General features: G+C 40.6%; 1 protein-coding gene across 1 annotated transcript in view; it reads right to left on the reverse strand.

Moving 5' to 3' along the window:
* usp43b (ubiquitin specific peptidase 43b) overlaps window positions 1-23,992 on the reverse strand; it is a 105,862-nt gene that overhangs the window by 69,265 nt on the left and 12,605 nt on the right. The window lies entirely within an intron of this gene.

Consider the following 23,992-nt stretch of genomic DNA (forward strand, 5'->3'; position numbering starts at 1 on the left):
TATGTGATAGAAATTTGAAGTGAAAATTATATTTTAAACATTTCTACAAATTTTTTTAAAACTTCTAGTGTGAAATTGTATTCCTCCTCTTTTCCTTTGATACCCTTAAATAAAAATTAGATTAAATTAGATTAATTTAGATTAATTAGATTAACTAATTAGACTTCACCTAATTAGTATACACAGTTTAATTGGGTGTAATTTAATCTCAGTAAAAAGTCTATGAAGCCTTTAGAGCAGGGGTGTCAAACATACGGCCCGCAGGCCGGATCCGGCCCGCCGAACAATTTAGTCCGGCCCTGTGGCTAAATGCATTATCATTATATAAAAAAAATTTTTTTTTTTTTTCTCCCCAGTGTCCTGTCTGGCAATGTGGCAATAAGATGCCACAAAGAGCTCATCAGATTTGACTTTCACAAGTGGACAAGATAAAAGAAAGAGAAAGATAAAACAATTATTGAAAAAAAACATGTACTTTGTTTAATTGAAAATATGCAGTTCCTATATTGTCCACGAGGGGCGCTGTGTTTTAATTAGCAGATTAAGCTTCAGGTGTGGAAAAATTCAAATCATTTCTTAATTTGATGTATTTTGTCATGCAGGACAGTGTTTTTAAGTTCCAAAAAATGTGAATAAATGTTTTTCAACATTGTATAATCACTGTGATCAGTTCTTATGCATAATGCACAAGTAAATGTTTAACTGAGTAAAAGTATTGTTGAAATTGCACATACTTTTCTTAAAAACGCTGAGGTTATTCAGAATATATTGTGTAAAAGTGAAATTAACTTAATATAAAAATGAACAAGTCCACATTTATTAGTTCTATTTAATCTTGCAATGAGTTAACTCGTGTGGCCCTCTGTAGATCAGATTAAGCTGTATGCGGCCCCTAAACCAAAATGAGTTTGACACCCCTGCTTTAGAGGTTTGTTAGAGAATATTAACACTCTTTACACAACTTGAACACAACCTGTCTGCTGTGAAACGTGGTGGTGGCAGCATCATGGTAGACTTGAACAGCGCTGCTCACAGATACTCTCCCTCCAGTCTGACTGACTTTGAGCTACTGTGCAAAGAAGAATGTTCCTTGATTTCATGGAACATGTTTGATGCTACTTTTCTTTAGTAAATTAATTGTACCCGTATGGGATTTATAGCAGAAAAAAGTTTCCAGGGTAGATTTGCTATGTTCTGGGGATAATTATAATGCTGGGACAAGTTTCATAAAATGAAAACAACTTCCAGGCACAAAATGGCTTATTTGATTCAATTTTATTCCGGAGGTGAAAAAAGGAAACCCTGGAAACCTGTTTAAATGACATGACTTGGTCAAAATTAACACCAAGGTTTTTCACTTTGTTACCAGAGGCCAGTTTAATGCCATTCAGTTAAAGTGATTGATTGAGAAGTTTATTTTTTTTTAAGAACTCTGGTCTAAAAATGACAACTTCTGTCTTGTCAAAATTTAAAAGCAGAAAATTTAATGTCATCCAGGTTTTGATGTCATTAAGACATGCCTTAGTGGAAGTAATTGATTGGACTGGATTATGATAGTTGCTTTATTTTTGGGGTGCGAATGCGGCCCCAAAAAGTGCTTTTGAATCGCTCCTGGCTGTGTTGGTAAAAACGTCAGGAATGCATAAAGTCATAATCTCATGCTGACCTGACCTGCCTGAAAGAGCTGGACTCTGCCAGCTTTTCCTCTGTTGATGCATGCTTTCGCTCTGTTTACAATTCCTCTTAATCTCCTGGTACCGTACTGGCTGCCACTGTTCCCAGGCTGGCAGCTCGACCATAACCTCCACCCACAAACCAAGCTGAAAGGGGGTTTAGAATGTGAAAGGGGGAGGGGTGGAGTGGATGGCCTCCGTTTGTCCCTAATGTGTGTGAAGTGCATACAAAATAAAGACCACTTGCCTTTCATCATTTCAGATTTACCAAAGTCTGTTATAGACTTATGTAACACCAAGCTTGAGACTGAAACCTGGGCTTCCTTCTGCTTCAGCCACATACAACTCTCCTTTCCTCATTCCACGGGTGTCAGGGATTTAGTTTTTACTTGTTTTTGTCATATTATCCGTCTCCTTTGTTGGTGCATCAAACAGCGACAGTTCAACACAGCTGATCCTCTTAAAGGGATAGTTTGGATTCTTGTGACATGGGCTTTGGTGGAGGTATCAGCATGTCTGCATTTTAACTGTAACAGAGAGCAGTCTGATTGACCTGAGATTGGAGATTAGCTGTTAGCGGAGAGTTGAGCTGATTTTGTTCGGGCTCCTTCCTTATCCTTATCTCCTGTTCTATGGAAATCAGAATTCTTCTAGGGAATAATCACTTCGCTGTAGGGACTTATTTTAATTGATGGTACTTGTGATGGCTAAACCCATTGCCACGCTACAGCAAAGTTTGCAACTCACAGGCGCCTTCACTTTATGGTTCTACTTTTACAAGGATACACTTTAGGTTGCTATACAAGTTTACTGATTAGTTTAAGGGCGTTTGTTCTACTTGTTAGTGAGCATTTTTAGTTCACTTATGTATTTTTACCGACTCTGATTTCACCTTTTGGTCTGTGAGTCTGACTAATTCTTGTTTCTCACCTTCCATGCGCTCTGGGAGTTTTCCCAGACAAAAGATGGTGGCCAGGGCTCAGAGCAGCTAAATACATGGAGGGAATGGTTGGACTGCACCAGAAGCTGCCGCTGAAAGACGGGTGAATTTGGAGTTATGTTCAAGTAGCTTTTTGTGTTGAGCTAAGGATTTACATTTCGAGTTTAATATTTTAGATTTTCTTCCTTAGAATTTATTTCATCAACAAACTTACCTGTACTGTATAGTTTTTTGTAGTTGTATTGTGTTTGGTTACCTTTAGTTTAGTCGTCTCATGAGCCATTATATATATATATATATATATATATATATATATATATATATATATATATATATATTTGTGTGCCCTTTCTTTGTTAGGTCAATTATGTTTAGTTAGTGCTGTAGTTGGTTCGTTAAAGGAGATATAAGAAAGACATTTACTGTAAAATTAACCAAAAATCATTCTTATTTGTTACCCGGGGTGGAAGTAAAATTCCCTATAAACGTCTTAATCAAGTTTTTCTCCTTTCGAAATTAGAGGAATGGTGTGGAACTACTTCAGTGCAGTGTGTAGCCCGTATTTACGTCCTGGTTCCTGAGCCAATCATATCAGCGTTCCCAGGGTTGCCAAAACAGAGCGCAGCATTTGATATTTTATCTTGGCAAAAGAGCAGCAGCCTGTAAATATGGAAGCCGGTAAGACAAGCGGACCAGAAATAATCTCAACAATAGACCCTTTTCCATTAAAAGTCCTCAGATTTAAAGCCCCAGTGATTTCTTGGGTACAACAAAGCCAGGGGCTTTTAAGTTTGACATGTTTCCATTTGCTGAGGGCCATTTATGTGAGACAGTCAAATGACGTAAAAAAATAAAAAAATAAAATTACGTATGGGGAAGCTGCGAGAAAATATGCAATTGGACCAGTCGGATCCAGCTGGCAGTGGCAAGAAGACAGCATAGGTCAAACAGACAAAGGCAGAGAAGCTGTATCCACATCCTGGCACTGATCTGGACTCCGGAGAAACAGGATGGAGAACACACAACTGATGTTGCTAATTACATCTCCTTAGCCCCTTTTACACTGGCCCTGTCAGCACCGTTGGCCTCCAGTCTATTCTTCTCCTGTTGGTACAAATAAATAAAAATAAAGCACAGCACTTTTATTTTTTTCCTTTGGATGTGATTCGTAGTTTGTAAATAGCAAAAAAGTTCAGTCTACCAACTTAACCTTACATAAAAAGTCAGTCCTACGGAAATGTGTTTTTTGTACAAGAAAAGAAAAGAACTCTGATCATTAGTGCTAAAATATCAGTCTAATTACAGAACTGTGGCAAAACTGTTTACAAATCACTTAAAACGACCCAAACATCCAGCCAAGATTTTTTACATTTGATATCTGGTACTTGCAAAATAAAATAACAAATAATCCTAAAAATGTGATGTTCTTCTACATTTTGCTGTTCTTAGGCTCTTAGGGCGTTTGGCAAACATTTTGGCGCCGTAATGCCTCCAACCAAAATCAAAATCACTCTGTTCGGGTACCGCTATTTATCAGAATATTTTTTATTATATTATTTTTTTTACCTGACAAACTGGAACAAAAACAAGCTGAAACAAAATAGAAGTAATGAGACTTTTTTCAAAATGTAAAGAGTAGAAAGTACAGATAATTGCATGAAAGTGTAAGTAGTAGAAGTAAACAGTAGGCTAAAAAATAATTACTCCACTAAAATATAAATATCCAAAATTTCTTATCAAGTAAGGTAATATAGTATTTGTACTAAAGTTACTTGACACTTTTGCTGTCCAGATAGTGTTTTGATAGTCATTTTGGAGCCTTTTTGAACCCCAGCAATGGGCATGATGAGCTGACATAAACAGATTTGGCGCCATCTACGGGCAGTACTGCAGAACTATTAGAAACCCAGATGGTGGCCGTTAACGCAGCTATTAAATAAGTCCTGACTGAGTTGCAATGCTTCGCGGAAAATCGACAGCTTGGGGTGGTCGAAGACCAACCCGACCTAGTCCTATTTCAAGTTCCAGTTAATCCTTCCAGTTCGGCCCCCTTCCACAAAATCGAGGAAAATTACAGCTCCTACAATACGCAAATAAGGACACAGCATCACAGTAAGAATTTTTTAAAAGTCAAAGGCTAAAACCTTTTTATTGAAATGAACGGCAATTGAACACATTAGAATGCTATTTCCCAATTGTAACGCATGTGACCCCGGTCACATGATGTTGTAATGGTAAATCTAAACAGAAAAGGCTATATTTACTAACAAATTGAGCAAAAACAAAGCTTAAAAGACATAAATAACAAACACAATGCTAGGAGGACATGATAATTAATTAATGGCATATACATTTAAAAAAATGTCAAATAATGTGAATATGTACCTTTAAAGGGGTATGTGCTTGATTTTGGCGATGATCTAAGATGGTTGTGTAGGTTTACCTAATTGGATCTAGTTTGATAACCTTGTCAGTTATCAAAACCATGCACACCTTTATTCTGGTGCACACCCTTATAGAGTGGTGGTAAGGAAATAGTTTGAGAGACAAATTCAAGCTCATAGTCGGTTGACCCCCTGAGAAATACTAGATTCCCCCCCCCCCCACATGAAAAGGTTTAGTTCTGCCACTGATGATAAAGGAGCTATGATAGGAAGAATGCAGGTTCCTTTTCCTACCTCCTTTCTTACTGATTGCACTATTCAGACAGCTGCTGTATTTCCGCTTTGGCTGAAGAGTCCTTATCAATTAGGCATTTTCAGATGCAACCAGGGTGTCACACTTAGCACTCAACTCCAGGGTCCCTGATAACACCTTACCTTTACCACACCAAACAAAGACTTAACGATCACAGCAGCTGAACGGCACGTCCATGGTCTGCTGTCCACTGTAGTATGTACTCATCGCAAAACATGTATAACACACATGTCCAGCTTTATGTTCATGAAATAAAATTAATGCAGTTCTAAAAATGTTGCGACAAATATTTTACATTTAATAGCCAGATTTGTAAATGAAAATGACAACCTTCTATGCAATTTTGAGATCTAGTTTCTTATAAGATTAACAAACTTTGGGACTGTTTTTGTTTTGACTAGCTCGCCAGTGAGAACTCGTCTCCCCCCCCCCCCCCCCCCCACACAACCACACCTGCAAAACATGTCAACCATCTCTTTAATGCGAAACGTTCAGTGAGACCACAAACGCAACACTTCACACATTTGGATATTTAACACAAAACAATCATCATGCAAAGCTTTCCCGTTTCATGTTCTCCACCCACTAACCTGCGGCCGGATTCCACCGATATCTCTCCGCTGAGATAACAAAACAACTCGGAGGCCACAGAGTGCAGACCCAGTTGGGCTTATCACCTCTCAGATACTCAAGCCCAGTTCAGCCATGTCGATGGACTGCAAGGTGTCAGCTGTGTGTTAGGAGGAAGGGAACACTGAGGCCCACTGAGAGAGAGGGGGGGGGGGGGGCAGCTGAAAGCCCCCCTGTCATGTGCTCCAGATAAGGCCTCTGCCATCTAAATGATTGTGTTCAGATACCAGCTCGCCTTGCAAAGCCTGTGACTGCTGCTGGTCCCAGAAATTGTTCTCCGGGTCGTGAAATGACCCTGGCAGAGCGGGTGGGGGGGGGGGGGGGGGGGGGGAGGGGTGGTCTGTCTCAAGAGATGCCATGAGCCTCTCTGAGATGGAGATGCTATCTTTAAAATTGCCTGTCAGAAAAAATATGGCAGCTTCAACCTGATAAAAATGTAACCAAACTGGCAGGCAACAGAGGACGAGCAAGAAGAAAGAAAACATATCAGAGGAGCTATTTTTAGCGAGGAAGCAAGAAAAGGAGAATAAAGCGAGTGGATTTTTGTTTTTACACATACAGCGCTTTCCAGTATTTTCTCTGCAGGCCGAGCTCTCACACGTTCACACAGTCGGATATGTGTTCTTTAGCCACTTTCAAAGCTACAATGCGTGGAACCCTACACTTTTCCCACACCCCTGCCATGCGTTTATTTTTTAAATATAAAAAGAAAACAGTATCTTCATATTACGTGCTCTCTTTTTAAAAGCACATTTTACAGCCAGTCAGACTTTTCATAATTTACTTGTTGGTGATTTGTGACAAGTGGGAGGATGTCGAGAGTGAAGCAGTTTTGCTAAATTGGAAGTTGGCTAATTAAGTCTGTTGTACAGTTTCACAATAACACGGTTGGCCTGTTGCTTCCCCCACTGGCAAAAAAAGGCACTCTAGACTAAATCGGTCTTGAACGAAGTACAGGGGACTTGTACTTTTATAACAACTTGCAGTTTTGTTAGACTTTGTTAGACTAGTTCTTTTAGAGGAAGAAACCCTTTAAAAGGAAGTTGATGGAACAAGTCGGGTGGTACTTAATGTAAGCCCCATGCATCGAGGGAAAAAGAAGACAGGGCAGACCGGGAGGAAACACAGGAAGAAATCTGACAACAATACTAAAAGTGATTCAAAAGGAACTATCAGAAACTGCTAAATAAATCCACAAGGTGAAAATAAACAAACACCCCAGGATCACAACAACCTCAACTGGATAATTCTACACTGGATAAAGAATAATGACACACAATTCGTGATTTATCAAATCTATATTTTGTTTGTATAAAAACAAACAAGAAAGCATTTTTGGACACTTTTTTTTGGCATCGGGACAGTCAGTAACACAAAAAGGTACTGATCTATCTATCTATATACAGTCATGGTCAATAAATTAGAATAGCACTGAAAAGTTAATTTATTCCAATAACTTAACAAGCGAGTTGCAGATCTCGGGCCACGCGGTGTTTCAAACGGGAGAGAGAGCCTTTCTGACACAACCTGGCCACTTAGACTTCAGTGTGAGGGAAAAATTGAGACCTCCCATCTTAAAAGACCACCTGCCTCATCCTGGGTCTGCTTCCATAAGAGGACGCACTTAAACACCACTTTTTACTCATTTTGATGGTTAGTCTGAGCTTCAACAAGTGTATTTATGAAAGTGGTCATGAGTGTGTACGCTAGCTGTGAACAGTTAACTGCAGTATGGACGGAGGAAACATGCTTCTATATTTCTACTTGTTTTTTCAAGGAAGACAGTGAGTGCCTTGATTTTATTTGCAGGCCACACTTTTCAGATTTAACTTTTTTTTTTTTTTTTTTTTTTTTAAATGCTTATTCATGTATCATTTTCTTTTCCCTTCACACTTATACACTACTTTGTGCTGGTCTGTCACATACCATGTTTGCAAGTCTGGGGGCATAATGTGACATTTAAAAAAAATTCAAGGTGTAAGAAATATGAAATAAATGATAAAACATAAATTGTGTATAAAATTAAATTATACCGGGGGTCACTCTACCAGGGCACCGTGGGGAAACAATCACAAAACTGCACAGGAGCTAATCTTTATCACAAGCAATGCCTAAGAATTGTCTACCATTGCTTAATCCACATAACTCAGTGCCAGGAGAGGTGCCTGTGCCAGGGCCCGAGGAGCCAGGGAGAAAATTAAAAACCTCACCTTGGCACCTCGGAGCGATGTAATTGATTTCTAGGATTTAGATAAATGACAAAGATACAGAGTGCAGCCGAGTAGTGGGTTAGAGCCTGGGCGCTGGCTCAGCACTGTCAGCAGGAGGCCAGAGTTCACAAGGACTGATATTAGGAGTCAAGAGGAAGAGGAAGAGAGCGGCATAGGCGGTGATAAATGGTTGTGGGGCCAACTTTTTTTTTCCAGCCCAAAGCTGCCCGCTGCAGGAGCAGAGACTGCCTCCTGATGACAGTCGGGACAAATCGAGACTCAAACAGGATTCAGATTGCGTGTTTACAGAATCATTTCTAAGATGTCTGGAGCCTAACACACTGTAATATTTTTTTCCCCCCAATAAAATCTAAATTATTTAGGGAAAACAAATGCTCAGCCTAACCCTAACCCTTTCAACCAGCTTGCAGACTGCTAAATCCCAAATTCTTCACCCCTGGACGGATTACCGGACTGCGTGTTCGCTTTGTGAAGGCTTTCAATAATTTACTCCAAAAATTGTTGCTCACTATACATCCCCCCCCCCCCCCACACACACACACACACACACACACACACAGAGTTTCAGAAGGGCGAGAGTGCCTTTCTGACACAACCTGGGCACTTAAACTTCAGTGTGAGGGAAAAGCGAGACCTCCCATCTTAAAAGACCACCTGCCTCATCCTGGGTCTGCTTCCGTAAGAGCGAGCGGACGTCTATAATAGCCCCTGATGTGAATAATTCAGACGAGGCGTGGAAATGCACAGACGGTGCGTATTGCGGCTGGAAAAAAAGGCACTATGGAGGAGTGATTGAGAACACGCAAACAACAGCACCTTGATCCCCGCGGAGGTTGTTATGAGAGGCCCCGAAAAATGATGCGGAGCATCCGGTAAGACATTGCATGAGAGAGTGAGTGTGTGTGTGTGTGTGTGTGTGTGTGTGTGTGTGTGTGTGTGTTTACTGATAGATGGAGCCAAGAGAGCTATTGAGTAAGTGGTGTATTCAGCTGACATACAGAGTGTTGATAAATAATGGACAGTCTCCCTCGGCGTAGCGCGCGTTCATGCGGTTTCCTCGCTATAAATAGTCTATAAATAATAGTGAAGCTTGAAGCTTTTCTTTCTGACCCCTCGGCCAATCGTCGGCCAATCATTGGCCACGCTGCGGGTGGGTTACATGCGGAGAGCACACATGTTCATGGCTCAAGGACTCGAACTGACCGTAGGGTTCTATCTGAAAGATTGACGCGTGCTACGCAGCTATACTGTAGAACTGCTGCAATATATGGTCTGATTTTTACAGACAGGTGAGTACTATATACCCATATCCTCACTGCGTGTACTCATATCCCCAGACTTATTCACATTTTATCAAGTTACAGCCGAGAATCCATTTTGAAGTATTTTATTGGGGTTTTGTCTAATAGAGAAGGTAGCCCATAATTGTAAAGGATTCACGGCTTTCAAGAACAACAGAAAACCTGACAACACATGGCGCTACACATTTACATTTGGTGAGATGAGACCAAAATTGGACTTTCTGGCTTTCATGCCTTCGCAATGTGTTCTGAGGAGCTGCGGGGGTCCATGACTCAGAGCGGAGAATCTGTTGACAGGACAGCTATTAGTCGTGTACTGTAGAGTGGTAAGAAAAGAGCCATTAGTGAGTGAAAGCCCTAAGGGAACATGTGGCAGAAGATGCTGTGGTACTGATGAGATCAAAATGCATCCAAGACGCTAAACGTGTTGCACACAACCCTACACACACTAACGGTAAAATGTTCTGGGGTATGAACACATTTGCAAGGTACTTTGGGTGGTCAACATGACTGGAAAAGCGCTATATAAGTTCAGTCCATTTACCATTTACCATTTATGATAAGCTTTGCAGATTTTGCAAATCTGAGCACAGCCAAATTCATTCAATGCGCACTCAGAGATGATTTATTTTATTTTTTGTCATCATGTCATCTTACATTTTTCTTTATAAAACCACGTTCTTTGCTTAGATGTGGCGTTAGAGATCAGTTTGAGTCTGTGTGTTAGCATCTGGGCGTTGTGGTCTGCTCTAAGAAAACAACAACATAATGAACTTCCTCTCAGAGGATCAACTACGCGTCATGAGTTCACAACAAATTTCTCATTTATGAACATCTATGTCTGCAAAGGGAATGCATGACATCATATTAATTCACAGATGTGCAATGAGACATTGGTTGAGCTCAATGTTTGTAATTTTATGCAAAGAACAATTAATATTTGACATGATTTCTATTTGAACATTATTGTTTTTTCCTTCATGCTCAGAATGAAATGTAATCCCTTCAGAGACTTTTCTGCTTGGGAATGTCCTGAGACGGCCGTGAAGTGTTTTTTTTTTTTGTTTTGTTTGTTTTTTGGAGATTTTTCGTGGCTCTAGTGGCTCGCTTTTTAACACAGTAGACTGACAGGAAGGTGGTGGAAGAGGGGGAGAGACATGAGGCAAAGGACCGCGGATCACAGTCGAACCCGGGCCGACCACGTTGAGGACTAAGGCCTCCGTATATGGGTCAAGCTACCCGCTGCGCCACCAGCACGCTCTTAAGTGCTCTTTTTGACATAAATTTTGTGGAAATCAAACAAACTTATCTATGACAACATCCACACATAGAGGTGCAGAAACACGATTCAAACGATAAAAGCAGTTAAGGATCACAAGGATCCCTCCAAAAGCTGATAAATGGTTGCCTTGATCATCACTACTGTCTCCAGGTGTATTTCAGAGTCTCAGTGGTTCTGTTTAGTCACCTTAGACCACCATTAAAAAAGTAGCCAACTTATTTCTGTGATTTGCTTTATCCTGAACAGAAAGAAGAAGTGTATACCTGCAAATTGTAGGATACTCTCAGCTTGTTACATGACAGAAACATAAATAGTTGAATCATGAATACACAATCTCCATATGATCTAGATGCTATCTCTGAGTCCTGATCATTGCCAGCAGTTTCAGGCAAAGCATTAGCATAGAAAAAAAAGTTAGAACGTACACTATTGCTTAAAGGTTTGGGGTAAATAAAGTTACTTTATTTATCCTGCAAAGTTACTTTATTATCCTGCAAAGTTACTTTATTCTGAAATCCACAGCAATTCACTGAAATTCTTAAGCTGTATGCAAACGAAATTTCGTTCTGTATGCAATCTGTGCATACAAAATGAAAATAAAGTTTGTCTAAGTCTAAGTCTAAGTCACTAAAAAATATCCTGACATTTTTAATAAAAAAAAAACAACACAATTTTCTTCAGTAAAAATAACATTAAGTTAATCAGAAATACAGTCTAGACATTATCAATGTGGCATTCTGTCTAAAATGGAGTGGCCATCACAGTCACCAGATCAGAACTGTATGATGCGTAGGAAGTGGCCATTTAGCCAATCCGACTTGTGGGAGGGGCTTCAGGAAGCATGGGATGAACTTTCCTCAGATTACTTCAACTAATCGCCACCTAGAAAACCAAAAGTCTGCAAGGCTGTAATTGCTGCAGATGGAGGATTCTTTGATGAAAACAATAATTTCAAGTACAAATAATTGTTTCCAACCTTGTCCATGTCTTCACTATAATTCTATTCATTCTGCAACTCATTTGATTAAGAAAATGTGAGTTTTCTTGGAGAGACCTGACATTTTTGGCTGACCCTACGCTTTTCAACAGTAGTGTATAAATACATTTTGTCATGTAACAACTATGAACTGCATTATATTTAACTGGGATAGAACAGAACGAAGTGGAGCATAACTGTGAAGTGGAAGGAAAATTACTTCTTTTTATGTTTCAAGCTAAAAAATATATAAATAATCTGAAAAGCATGACGTACATCTTTATTTAGCACCCCAATAAGGCAGTAGTTAATGTTAACAACAGTTACGCAATTTTTTAAAAAAGCTCCTTGACGCTGTAATCATAAAATATTGTACGTTTATTTATGCTTTCAACACCTTATTTTGAGTGCGGCCTCACATTCTCCTGCAATTTCTTTTGTTTGTGCTCTTGCTTTTTATTTTCCCCGTCGGGCTTTCTCATAAAAATAATTAGGATTTCAAATGATAACAAAAAAAATCTAGTGAAAAAAATATAGTGAAAGAGGCAAGGTTGCAGGACACAGGAAGCTTTACTTTTACAAACTTGTAATCATACAAGTAAATTACACATTCCATATGCTGAGCGTTGTGGGTGAGAATGTTACAAAGATAAAGGATGCTGACCAAAGCTGCAAGAAGTAAATTCAATTAAAATGACAAATGGTGACTGTGGGATTTTTCTACATTTTCCCTCCCTCACCTTTCCATTTTTTCCTGAGCACTAAGGTCGTTTGTCTCAGCAGCCAGTCACTAACTGCAAGAATGACCCACAGTTTATTACCTGCTGCAGTATTTCTCCGCCTGAGTTTTAATGCCCTGCTGGGTTTTCTTTGGTTCTCACCAGGAAGTGGACTGGAGACTCTAAACCATGAGTAGTATTGCGCCTTTGAGTGACATATTTTGGGCTTGGAACTCATGGGGTTTTACTGTGGCTCCCCATGCTGAGGTAGGTTTTCTTGTCTCCTTCACATAGCCATTAATCTGCTTCGAGCAGGCCAATCTGCATCTCCAAAGCTCCCTGGCCTCCTGAGCTGATGGCATTTATTGCTACCCCAGTAGGTTATTAAATGCAAGCTACATACATTTTTTTGTCTTTTGATGAAAGGCCGCTTTTCTAAATTGGCTTTGGATAGCGAGTCAGAATTGATAATTACCACCACAGAGTGAGATTGAATTTAATTCAAGATAGCACATTAAAAACTGGACTTGCACGGCTCCCTTTCTCAAATAATTTCTATCAACAACTGCTTAAATCACTCCAGTCCGCCTGGTCTCAGCCAGTTTAATTGACACACTCGCTGGAAAAGCCTCCACTCAGCAAATCCGAATCATTTAAACACTCGGCATCGGTACTTTATGCCAATCAAGCCCAACGGGGTTGCGGGTAATTTCTAAGTGGGCAGATTTTGCTTTAGAGTCAAATAAAGAATTGGTTTGTTCATTTAACCTAATGGCTGCACAAAATTAGATGACGTATGTTGTTCTTCAAAAGCAAAGGGAGTTTGAAGAAAAATCAATGAGCTTTTACACAGTGACCTTTAAAGCTCTTTGAGCTGCTGATTTAAACTTTCATTTGCTGGCTAATTAGAGCCACGCAGACTCAGTTTTAAAAGGTACCCACAAGCAAATAGGGACCATGCTTCCTTTTATTCTTATTTAAAGGCTGTCCACAATTGTTGCTGTAGCTGATTGCAGCTATTTGTTCTTGAACTTTAATTTAAACCACCAGTGAAACATTTTGCGTTCGGAACAGTTGCTGAGTTAAAGCCTAATTGAGTCTGCGTCACCGTCTGAAACGCTCTACAGAGCTGCCTCTGGATTAGAGCACATTGGTAAATTCAACCTCTATCACTGAAACATACTGACTGCGATAGTTTACACTTTATTTGTACTGAGCTTTACAGAAAATACACATGAAATTCACATGAAAGTTCACATGTCAGACATGGTTTTGAGTCTATTTGCCTGCTCACACAGCGGTTTCCACAGCTCGTCACCACACAGATTTTGTTGAGTTTTACGCAGGATGACCGTCCGGACGCAACCAGGATTTGAATCCAGGTCCCCCCTTATCAAAGACGTGGATTTAGTCAGCTACACTACAGAGGGACAATGGTTTTGGAACATAATATGCAACACACACGCAAAAACCTGAAGATGTGACACTCATGTGAATGCCTGTGTTGCGCATGTGAAACTCTTGGGATTAAAAGTGATGCACATGTGAAACTCCTGGGATTAAAAGCGATGCACATGTGAAACTCCTGGGATTAAAAGCGATGCACATGTGAAACTCCTGGGATTAAAAGTGATGCACATGTGAAACTCCTGGGATTAAAAGTGATGCACATGTGAAACTCCTGGGATTAAAAGCGATGCACATGTGAAACTCCTGGGATTAAAAGCGATGCACATGTGAAACTCCTTGGATTAAAAGTGATGCACATGTGAAACTCCTGGGATTAAAAGTGATGCACATGTGAAACTCCTGGGATTAAAAGTGATGCACATGTGAAACTCCTTGTATTAAAAGTGATGCAGATGTGAAACTCCTGGGATTAAAAGTGATGCACATGTGAAACTCCTGGGATTAAAAGTGATGCACATGTGAAACTCCTTGTATTAAAAGTGATGCAGATGTGAAACTCCTGGGATTAAAAGTGATGCACATGTGAAACACAGGATTACTTGTGGAGCACACCTGAAATGAATGGACCTGCATTTTGATGCCCTTGTAAACTCCCATGTGAAAATCTTAGAATCGCATGTGCTTCACGAGATTAGGGCGTAACATGCCAAAGTTAAAACTTCTGCAGGCGGAAGCTTTTTGCACATGAGCTTCACACGTGAAGATTAGATTGTGTCGTAACATGTGAGATGAATGTGGATGTGGAGGCCTTCCACATGTGGAGCGTTGTTTTGCAGATGTTTCATGTGTGGAGCTCAGATCATGTAGTCACATGAAGAATGCGGTAAAACCTTCCACACTGAAAGGTTTTCTCATGTTTAACGTATGTGGGTATTTCTCCACATGTAAAGCAAATGCTTTTTAACATGCTACACACTTAACCGTATAATATTTTGATATATTATTTCCGTTCTTATCAAATGTGGAACATGTGGCCATGTGTTTTCCAGTATGATCAAAACGAGTGAAATTCCTTTTCTGTAAGGGATATATCAGTGATACAATAAATCAAGAGAATTTTCACTGTTATTTTTGTTAAGGGACATTATTGATGTCTGTGAAGAAGCACAACAGCCTTTTAATCCCGTTGAGGGATTATTTATTGAAAGTTGTTTTTTTTTAAGACTCTAAAGGGATTTTAGAAGCAATTGGAGGGTGTAAACTGTTTTCACTGCTCACACACTCAAATCACTCCCCGATCCATCTGCTGAAGGTTTAAAGTTTAAGTCAATCAATGCTAATCCGGGGTCAAAGGTCAGCGAGCACCTTAAATACCGAGTGGTCACGTCCACGCCGAGCTGTCAGAGATGCTTTCCCAACAGGGAGGGTCTGATCTACAGGAAGCTGGGGAGGTAGGACGTGGGAGGAAGACGGTGTCACAAGCAGAGCGGAGAGAAAAACAAGCGCGGTAGAAAACACAACAGAGACGGCGTCTGAACCGTTCGCATCCTTGACAAGAACAGGACGCAGCGAGGAGCGGCTCTGCTGATACCGCTGTGGGTTAACAGGTGTACTTATAGGTACCCAGAGCTAGAACAACTGATAGGAATCCGAGTTTGAGACGTTGGTGCGACGTCTGGGTCGCTGTCTGGGTGTGTTTCTAATTTTGGTCCGTCCAGACACAGCACAAGTCAAATTGCAGGGGACACAAAGAGGAGCTCAGCTGCTGATTAAGGGTGACATCCTGATTGCTGCGTCCTTAATGAGAGGGTGGCACCACGTGGACCCGCTGACACCCGAATGTTATTGTTCAGCCCACTTACATAAAGCCAGGGGGGGGGGGGAGAAATGCTCAAAAGGTTTTCACTAAAATTACACTTTTAAGATATAACCGAGTCACCAATGACTGGTGGGACTTCAGCTCAGGCGGTTCCTCTGCTAGGAACGGCAGATCTTCATAGGATGCTGATTGAGAACGTCTGCATCCACATCTGCTGTTTGTTTTATGCTTCATTTAATAGAATGCATGGTTTGGGGGATTTCAAAGGAGGTAAGACTAATGTCATCCATGGAAAAGCTGCAGGAAAGACAGCAACCTAAATGAGCTAACCGAGCTAGGATGCATGGAGTCGCCTCTAAAAGCATAATAAGACGTCTAACGGGCGTAATGTTTGATGTATCCCTTTGAAAAAAATTTGCTTGTTGAAATATATTCAGAATATTCTCATTAGTCAGTGGAAAATATCACTTTGCTTTTATACATAACCACTATTCAAAAGTCACATATCTGGTGGCCTTTAGAAAAATAATTGGTCAAAGCACCTGAACCCCCACCACTGGATTTAATTCTAAGAGGGTCCCTCAAGTCTGAGCCGAAACAGCTTTGACCCATCAAAACCACTCGCCCCGCGGCATTTCCTAAACCTATCAACTCACATCTCAGTGTTGGACCCTATATCCTGTAACGCCTGTTACCGCTGAAACGTGACAAAACGTGTTAACTCGCCGTCTTATCTAGCCGGTAGCCTCCTCTGCTTCACCTGTCCAGCAACGTATGGCGTCCCATCTGTCGGCTGGACTCTTTAGATCCTCTGCTCCTCATACGTCCTACTCCTCTCCCTCATAAAGATACAAACCAGATAATGGACTTTTAACTTATGGTAGTAAAAATATGCCCAGCAAATAGATTACCATTTTATATAAGAGATATAATGTAGAACCACAACGTCAAGACCAGCTGAAAGAAAAAGCCTCCTGCTGTCGAGCAACCTGCGATATAGATGAAGCCGTGCCGCTCTGGCGCTGCAGTAAAGGGAAGCAACCCATCTTTTTCAGACTCCTCTGTTTCTCTCTTTTGTTTTTTTTCTTCCTGTCAACATAGGAGCGCGCCAGGCAGAGACGGCGGCTGGCGCCAGGTAGCGACAGCCTGATGCTGCTCGTTTTTTAATACAAAGACACCTAAACATCTGCCTGTGCGGGTCGCATTAGTTGTATTTATTTGGGCTCGATACTTTCAGGCATGTACATGAAAATAATACGTTCAAACAGCGCTACCCTGGGCCACTTCTAAGTCATTTGTAAAGTTAAGTAAAAGTAAAAAAAAAAAGAAAAGTGGAATCAGTTACAGGAAGGAAAAGTGAAACCTGAGAAACTGTGACAAAGTTTGTGGATGAGCTAGATCCAGATATGCATGCGAGTGTTACTTTAAAAACCCACGGACGCTGCTGCCTACCTCTGCGTAGGCAGGAAAGAAGAGACACTGCGGCACGGCGACTGACTGGCACAGCTCAGATATGGTCGCTACGCAGGTTCTGGGAAGCGTGGCTAAAATCATTTCGCCGGTCTCGGACCAGAAGCACTCACAGCAGAGCGTTCTCTCTTTCTCCTCGGTGGTTCTGTAAATCTCAGAGGAGCCGCTCTGGCTGGTACATACATGTCCTGCCAGACATTTATTTCCTCGTTATGTTGCAAAAATATTCACATTTTGTCTCGTTAGAACCACCAACTCCTGAATTACTCACGCTCAAGATAAAGTAGCTGTTTAGTTTTGGGAATTTTGATTAAAACTGTAGTAGTAGAAGTTACTACAACGGGGAAAGGTAAATTCTAACTTCTTTCTGAATACAAATTGCTCATGCGCCATGCTGCCCAGGCCTTCCTCCTACCTGAGAGACAATCACAAAGCCATCGGCGTCCAATGTAATGGCAAGGGGTGTGCGAGTTCACCCTTAAGAATTATCTTTAAATGCTGTCATATTTCTCATATTTATTTATTTCGCTAATAAAAAGCAAAGTGAAAGTGAAATTTTAGCTAAAGAAGCCTACCATTTTAGTTGTTAATGCTTCTAACATGTTCACAACAAAGCCCTTGAGGTTCAGAGATTTTATTTTGTAGGCGGATGTGTTTCAGATTGCCATAGTGTTTGTCTTCCTCTCTGACTCATGGATTTCCTGTCAAGTTGCTGCGTGGCTCCAGCCAAGATAGAGCAGCAGTCTGCCGTATTTGGAGCTACGCAGTAGATCTGCAGAAAAGCGCAACCTGGTCTGCCTGGCTCCATTCTCTTCAACCAGATCTATTTTCTGTGAAGCGATTTTCCGTCGGATCGGATGGTTTGGCGTGTTTCAGCCTTTACATTATAATAGACAGGTGCAACAGCGCCTTACAGGGTAACTATTGCTGTTTTCACAGAGGATTTTTTTGACTGTAAGTTTAAAAAGGACTAAACTTGATGCAATTTTTTTTGTAGTTTTAGTACTTTATTAGAAGTATGGGTGCTGTATATGAAAAACTGTGAAAAGTAAAAGGGGAAGAGCACATTTACACAGTAAAATCCACCGTTCCACTCTCATTAGAGGCTGAAAAGCTTTAAAGTTCAAGCTCGTGAATCTCCACAGGTTTAGTGTGTGACTTGTCATGGCGTCGTGGTTCTATAACACCCAGGAGTCAAGTTCTGTGTGGTGACAAATGTTCCTTTTTACTACTACTGGACACGGGCAGAGAATTTACCTGTGGCTGTAGGCGCCACACGTCCTGGTTACTGATGCTCCCTACCCACTTTACCAGCAGGTCATTATCTTTATAACCAACATGGACCAGGTGCTGCTGCTGGAAATCTCTACTGGTTGGCTTTTCCATCGGACGGAGAATCACCGCAGACCACAGCCATGACTTTGAATAAGTTTTTGCAACAATAATTGGTATTTTTAAAACCACAGTCAGAAGTGCACATATATCCAGTTAGTATTTGGAATATTTATTTTAACTGTATGATTTGGTTTAAATGTTTTGGGTATCCTTCCATAAACAAATAGTTTGCCACACTTTTTTTCACTCTTGGTGTTACTGATTGAGGTTTGCAGACCAGTTTGCTCACACATACGTTTTCAGTTCTGCCATGAACTGTCTCTAGGACTGAGATCGGTGCTTTGTCCCTCTGAAATATTGTCTGTGTTGTCCTTAAGCCTCTTTGTAACTAATTTGGTAGTATGCTTAGGCTCTTTGTGCATTTGGAGGACCCATTTGTACTCAGGATTTCACTTCATGGCTGATTTCTTCATCATCTAATTTCTTTCCTCATGATGACATCTTTTTTGAGTATGGCATAGATGGTGTACTTAGTCCTATAAGATTTTGCTTTAACAATAAAATGCAACATTGGTCATTTTGACCAAACATTTCAATTTAAACTACATCAGACCACAGAACATGTCTCCACAGATTAAGGTTTTTGGCCAGAGTACATTTGCATACAGTAATATGGAATTTTATGTTGCTTTATGAGTAATGGCTTCTTCTGTGTAGAGTGGTTTTTCAGCCTATGTGGGTACAGGACTTGTGTCATTATCCACGATGAAACTCTTATACTACATGCAGGCATTCATATTCACAAGTTCCTTTTATTTTGTTCATAGGTTGATGCGAACATTTCGCACTAAAGCACATTTCTTCTCTGGGACACAGGATACATCGTCTCCCTCAATAGTACGAAGGCCATTCTCAATGGTGCTTACATTTAGATAGATAGATAGATAGATAGATAGATAGATAGATAGATAGATAGATAGATAGATAGATAGATAGTGTGAGAGAGAGAAATGAACGTGGCACCTCCAGGAATCAATTGAATTCAAGGACTAATGACACTATAGTTCTACAATTCACAAATTTTATTAATTTTCCTATGACGAAACATAAATAAATCCAGTATACAGTCAGTCTCTGCATCTGGGTTCTCCACCACTGAAGCATGACAGTATGTAGATATCTGGTTTTAACCATATATGAAATCAGCCCTGATTCATACAAGCAGATTCAAATTCATCAACATGATTTCCAATTTTACTCTATTTGTGAAGAACAAAGGATCCCCAGTTTTCCACAAATATATTGTCAAAATCTCATATTGTCTAATTTTGAGATCATCAATATTGTCAAATAAAGGTTAAGAAAGACGTTGGTTTTAAGTAGCACCTCACAAGCATTATATGACAAGGCCTAAAAAAAAAATATTAGAATCTGATTTTCCCTAAGGCCTCTCAGTTCACTACAACGTTGCCTCTAGTCTTGGGGTTGAACAAGTGTCCCTTTCTTCAAGCCACTTACAAAGAGGTGCATTCATTAAGCTAAGAAAGACAGAGCGAGGCAGAGAGAGAGAGAGAGAGAGCGCGCAAGAAAAACACACACATTCAGATGAAGAGATGATCACACTTGCTCTGTTTTCTAAGCAGAAAAGGATCAACGAGCTGGGAGAGAATGAGCTCTGTATGAGTCAAAGCCGACGGGGAGTTAACGGTGAATGCTGGAATGCGTTTAGAGTGTGATCATCGTCCGCTACGAATGCAAAAAAAAAAAAAAAGTATGGCCCAGTCTGACGTTTTCAGCGGTTTCAGAGGTGAAGTTGGTTAACCTACACCATGCATAGAGCGGGTAAGCAGGAGTATCTGTTAGCTTTATTTAAAATAAATAAATAAATAAAAAACAGTACAGACCCTGCTTGCCTCCGGGTCAGCAGCAGAAGATATGGTAGCTTTCCGACTCCTTGATTGTGTGTGAGAACGTGAATAGACTAGTGAAATGGCAAAGAGGCTGTAACCCTGGATAACTCTGGCAGTCAGTAAACACTCCTGCAGGCTGACTGAGGAAGAGATTACTGCTGAGATATACTAACCAAAAAAAAAGAAAAAAGGAAAAAAAAAGGTAGAAATAAACTAACTTTTGAAGTCATCCAGCAAGAGGATTCTCAGTGTTTTCTGGTGACTGTGTTCCTGCGGCTCTCAACGAGTCCACCTCTGAGTTAATATTTGGGCCGGCTGGTGATATCAGCCCTGCATACCAAAGCATTACAGAGGTAGAAGCACGTCAGAGTTATGAAGGACAAAAGGCTGATAAAGCAAGGAGTAAACCATGATTCACAGGGAGAGAGATTTACTGGAGTAAGGAGAGGATCCGTCTCCCCACCGAGTGAAATCCATGGCAAACAAGATGTGTGCAAAGAGCCAACACCAGCTGATAGCAGGAGGCCTGGACAAACATAAGAGACAACTGTCAGAGAAGATTTTTTTTTTTTTCTGGAAAGAAGCCATATTGTGATTCTCTATCTCAGTCCCACTACATTCGGTTCTTTTAAAACACATTTAAAAGTTCCCTAAATAAAAAATGCATTTGGTGAAAAATCTTGCATGGCAGAGGAAAAGAAAAACAAAATGTAAAGAGAACGGATAAAACAGAGACTTTGCAAAGATGCTAAAACAGCAGCTGCCTCTGTTACCTTCCTCGTAACAAAAGTACATGCCGTATCCATAAACTTATGTCTGATTAAATATCATTAAGCGAATGAAGCAGCACAGAGCAAGCCAGTGCATTTTAACACTTTCTGTCTCAAATGCTTTTTATCTATGCTGATGACTGTCAATCAGCTCTATTTCCTTTTAAAACATAATTGTTGTGTTCAGCCTCTCCTTGGTGGCCTAGTGGACATCAGGAGATGAATAACAATTAATTTCCTTTGTTTTAATGGAAAAAAACCCTGAAGTTGTGCTTTTTAATCTAGTGGCTTAAGTTGTATCCCTTTCTTTTGTTTAGGTAGCTGTCAACGACTAAACCCCTCCTGTCTAGACACTACAGAGAAACAGTGGTCAGGCATGCGCCTGAGAACTCCTTTTTTTCTCTTTGGCTTTTAACCCTAAGTGAGTTGGCATCTCTGTCTCAATCTTACATGTACCTATTCTATTTTAAGTTGTTATGTAAGGTTCACAGTTTTTTGCTGTGATTCTGTGTCTGTGTTGCTGACTGTTTACGCCACACTCTGCTCCCTGTGCTGCTCTAGCAATTATCTCCTGATATCCTTCACCTGTGATTGCCCTAAGCAGAGAAGCTGCCACACCTGTTGGTTGCTCTGTTTATAATGGTCTAGAGCAGAGTGCAGGCGCCAGATTCTCCAAAACCTTTTGTGTGAGTAGACCTTCCAGCGTTCTTAGATCACCTTCCTGTGAGTGACTGCTTGTTTGTGGTTTCCTGCCTGTTTGCCTCTCCCCTGTCGGACTCTCAGTTTCTGGACATCGACCTGTGCTCTGTACCTGACTCAGCCTTTCTGCCAAGCCCTCCTGTACTTCTGCCTCTCAGTTTACCCTGTGGATCAAGACCCTGGACTGGACTCAGAACTAAGCCTGTTCTCCCCTCTGTTACCTCTGCCTGTTTCTGGATTCCTGTGTAAGGCCCTGGTCTGTCCCCGGACCTTCTCCCCAGAAACAAGTTGTGTTTGGGACCCAGCATCAGTGTGTAAACAGACCAAGATCCTCCTGGAACAACTGCTTAGATTCTGTGCTTCTCTCTAGATTCAAGAAAGGTTGGTGGCTGTAATGCAGTGTTTCACCATCTCCACTGTTGAACTTACAGCCACTAACCTGTCCCTCTGCCTTACAGTGGTTCCTGAGCCCGTTCCAGAAGTTTACCTGCACCTGTTGCTTAAATAACTCTGCCCTTTGTGTCTGGCTGAATCATTAGGTCCAAAACGGTTTATTACATTTTTTTTATAGCTCCTCTATTTAACAGTTTTATTCCTTTTTTCTCTCTTGCATTATTTTGGACAGTACTTTGGTCAGCAGTCTTTTTTTTTTCCTTCCTTTTAAATGTTTTACATATCAAGTGGTAACGTTTTCACTGTGCTTGAGAGACAAGCACACTCTCCTTACGCTAATATATGCAGTATTTAATCATTCAGGTCTTCCTGAACACTAAAACAGAGCCACAGGCAAATCTCCTTCCATACCACGCTGCAAGGATACAGTAATTCATGCAAAAGAGTCCCCGTCCAAGTACTTATAGTATACAATACATGAAATACTTTCCTGTATGCCTGCATTTCTGTATTAAATATGCTATACTTGGTCTTATGAGATATTTAGCTTACATCGACTATAAGCCATATCCTTTAAAACTAGGAGAAATGTGTGTGTGTGTGTGTGTGTGTGTGTGTGTGTGTGTGTGTGTGTGTGTGTGTGTGTGTGTGTGTGTGTGTATATAAGTCCCTTTCTGAACTGAATTCCAGGGGGAAAAATGGCCTTTTGGATGATATTCTTACTTGTATGTATGTATGTATGTATACATTAAATTGTCAGAACTTGCCTACAGCAAACGTAGCGCTTACAGTAAATTGACTAATGCTCCAATCCAACTATATAAAACAGGGATTTCTTTCTTTCTTTCTAAGGCGTAAAATTTGCTTTTAATAAAACATGAATATTCTGCTTAAATGGCTCACAGCAGAGCAGTTTGAAGTCCCAGTAAAGCAGCATCAGTCTGCACTGTGCCTGCAGGCACATCTCCAGAAGGAGCCACACTGAGAGGAAATCTAACACCAAATCTTCCTCCTCTGTACCCTCCCTGTTCGTAGGCAGTGTGTTAGACAAAGAGAGCCAGACTGCACAGCAAAAGGTTGCTGCAGTTTATTTGGTGGAATGAAAATTGGTCTGCAGCAGTAATTTTGCGACTTCTGCAGCGATGACGGAGATTATGCCGCCAAGTGAATCGTCCAAACGTTTCTGAACACCCATCATGGTGGTTTCACCAAGAAATTACCTGTTGGAAAAAAGCATGAACTTTAAATGCAAGAGAACTGGGTATTAACTTAGCTCCTAAAAACATTCAATCTTTGCACTGTCTTACAGTTTATTGAAAGTATTTACACCCCAGGAACTTGTATTTTGTCACCTTACAACAAACTTCAATGTGATTTATTAGAATTTAATGTGACAGAGAAGAGTAAAGGATAAAGATAGATGAATAATTTACAAATGAAGTTCAGAGAAGGTGTGTTGCATATAAATTCACCTCCTTTACTCTAAATGTCTAAACATATAGCAAAAACAGTTTCCTTCTGAAGTCACTTAATTACTAAAGTATACCTGTATACAATTTAATCTCAGTGAACAGTAAATCAGCTTCTTTAGCAGGAACGGGGAGTCTGGTGAGGGTGGACGGGAAGATGTATGGAGCTAAATACGGGGCAATCCTGAAAGAAAACATGTTATAGGCTGCAGAAGAACCGAGAGAGACGTGAAGTTTCACCTACCAGCAGGACAACAACATTTAACAC

The sequence above is a fragment of the Fundulus heteroclitus genome, chromosome 16 (assembly GCF_011125445.2).
Source record: "Fundulus heteroclitus isolate FHET01 chromosome 16, MU-UCD_Fhet_4.1, whole genome shotgun sequence".
NCBI lineage: Eukaryota > Metazoa > Chordata > Actinopteri > Cyprinodontiformes > Fundulidae > Fundulus > Fundulus heteroclitus.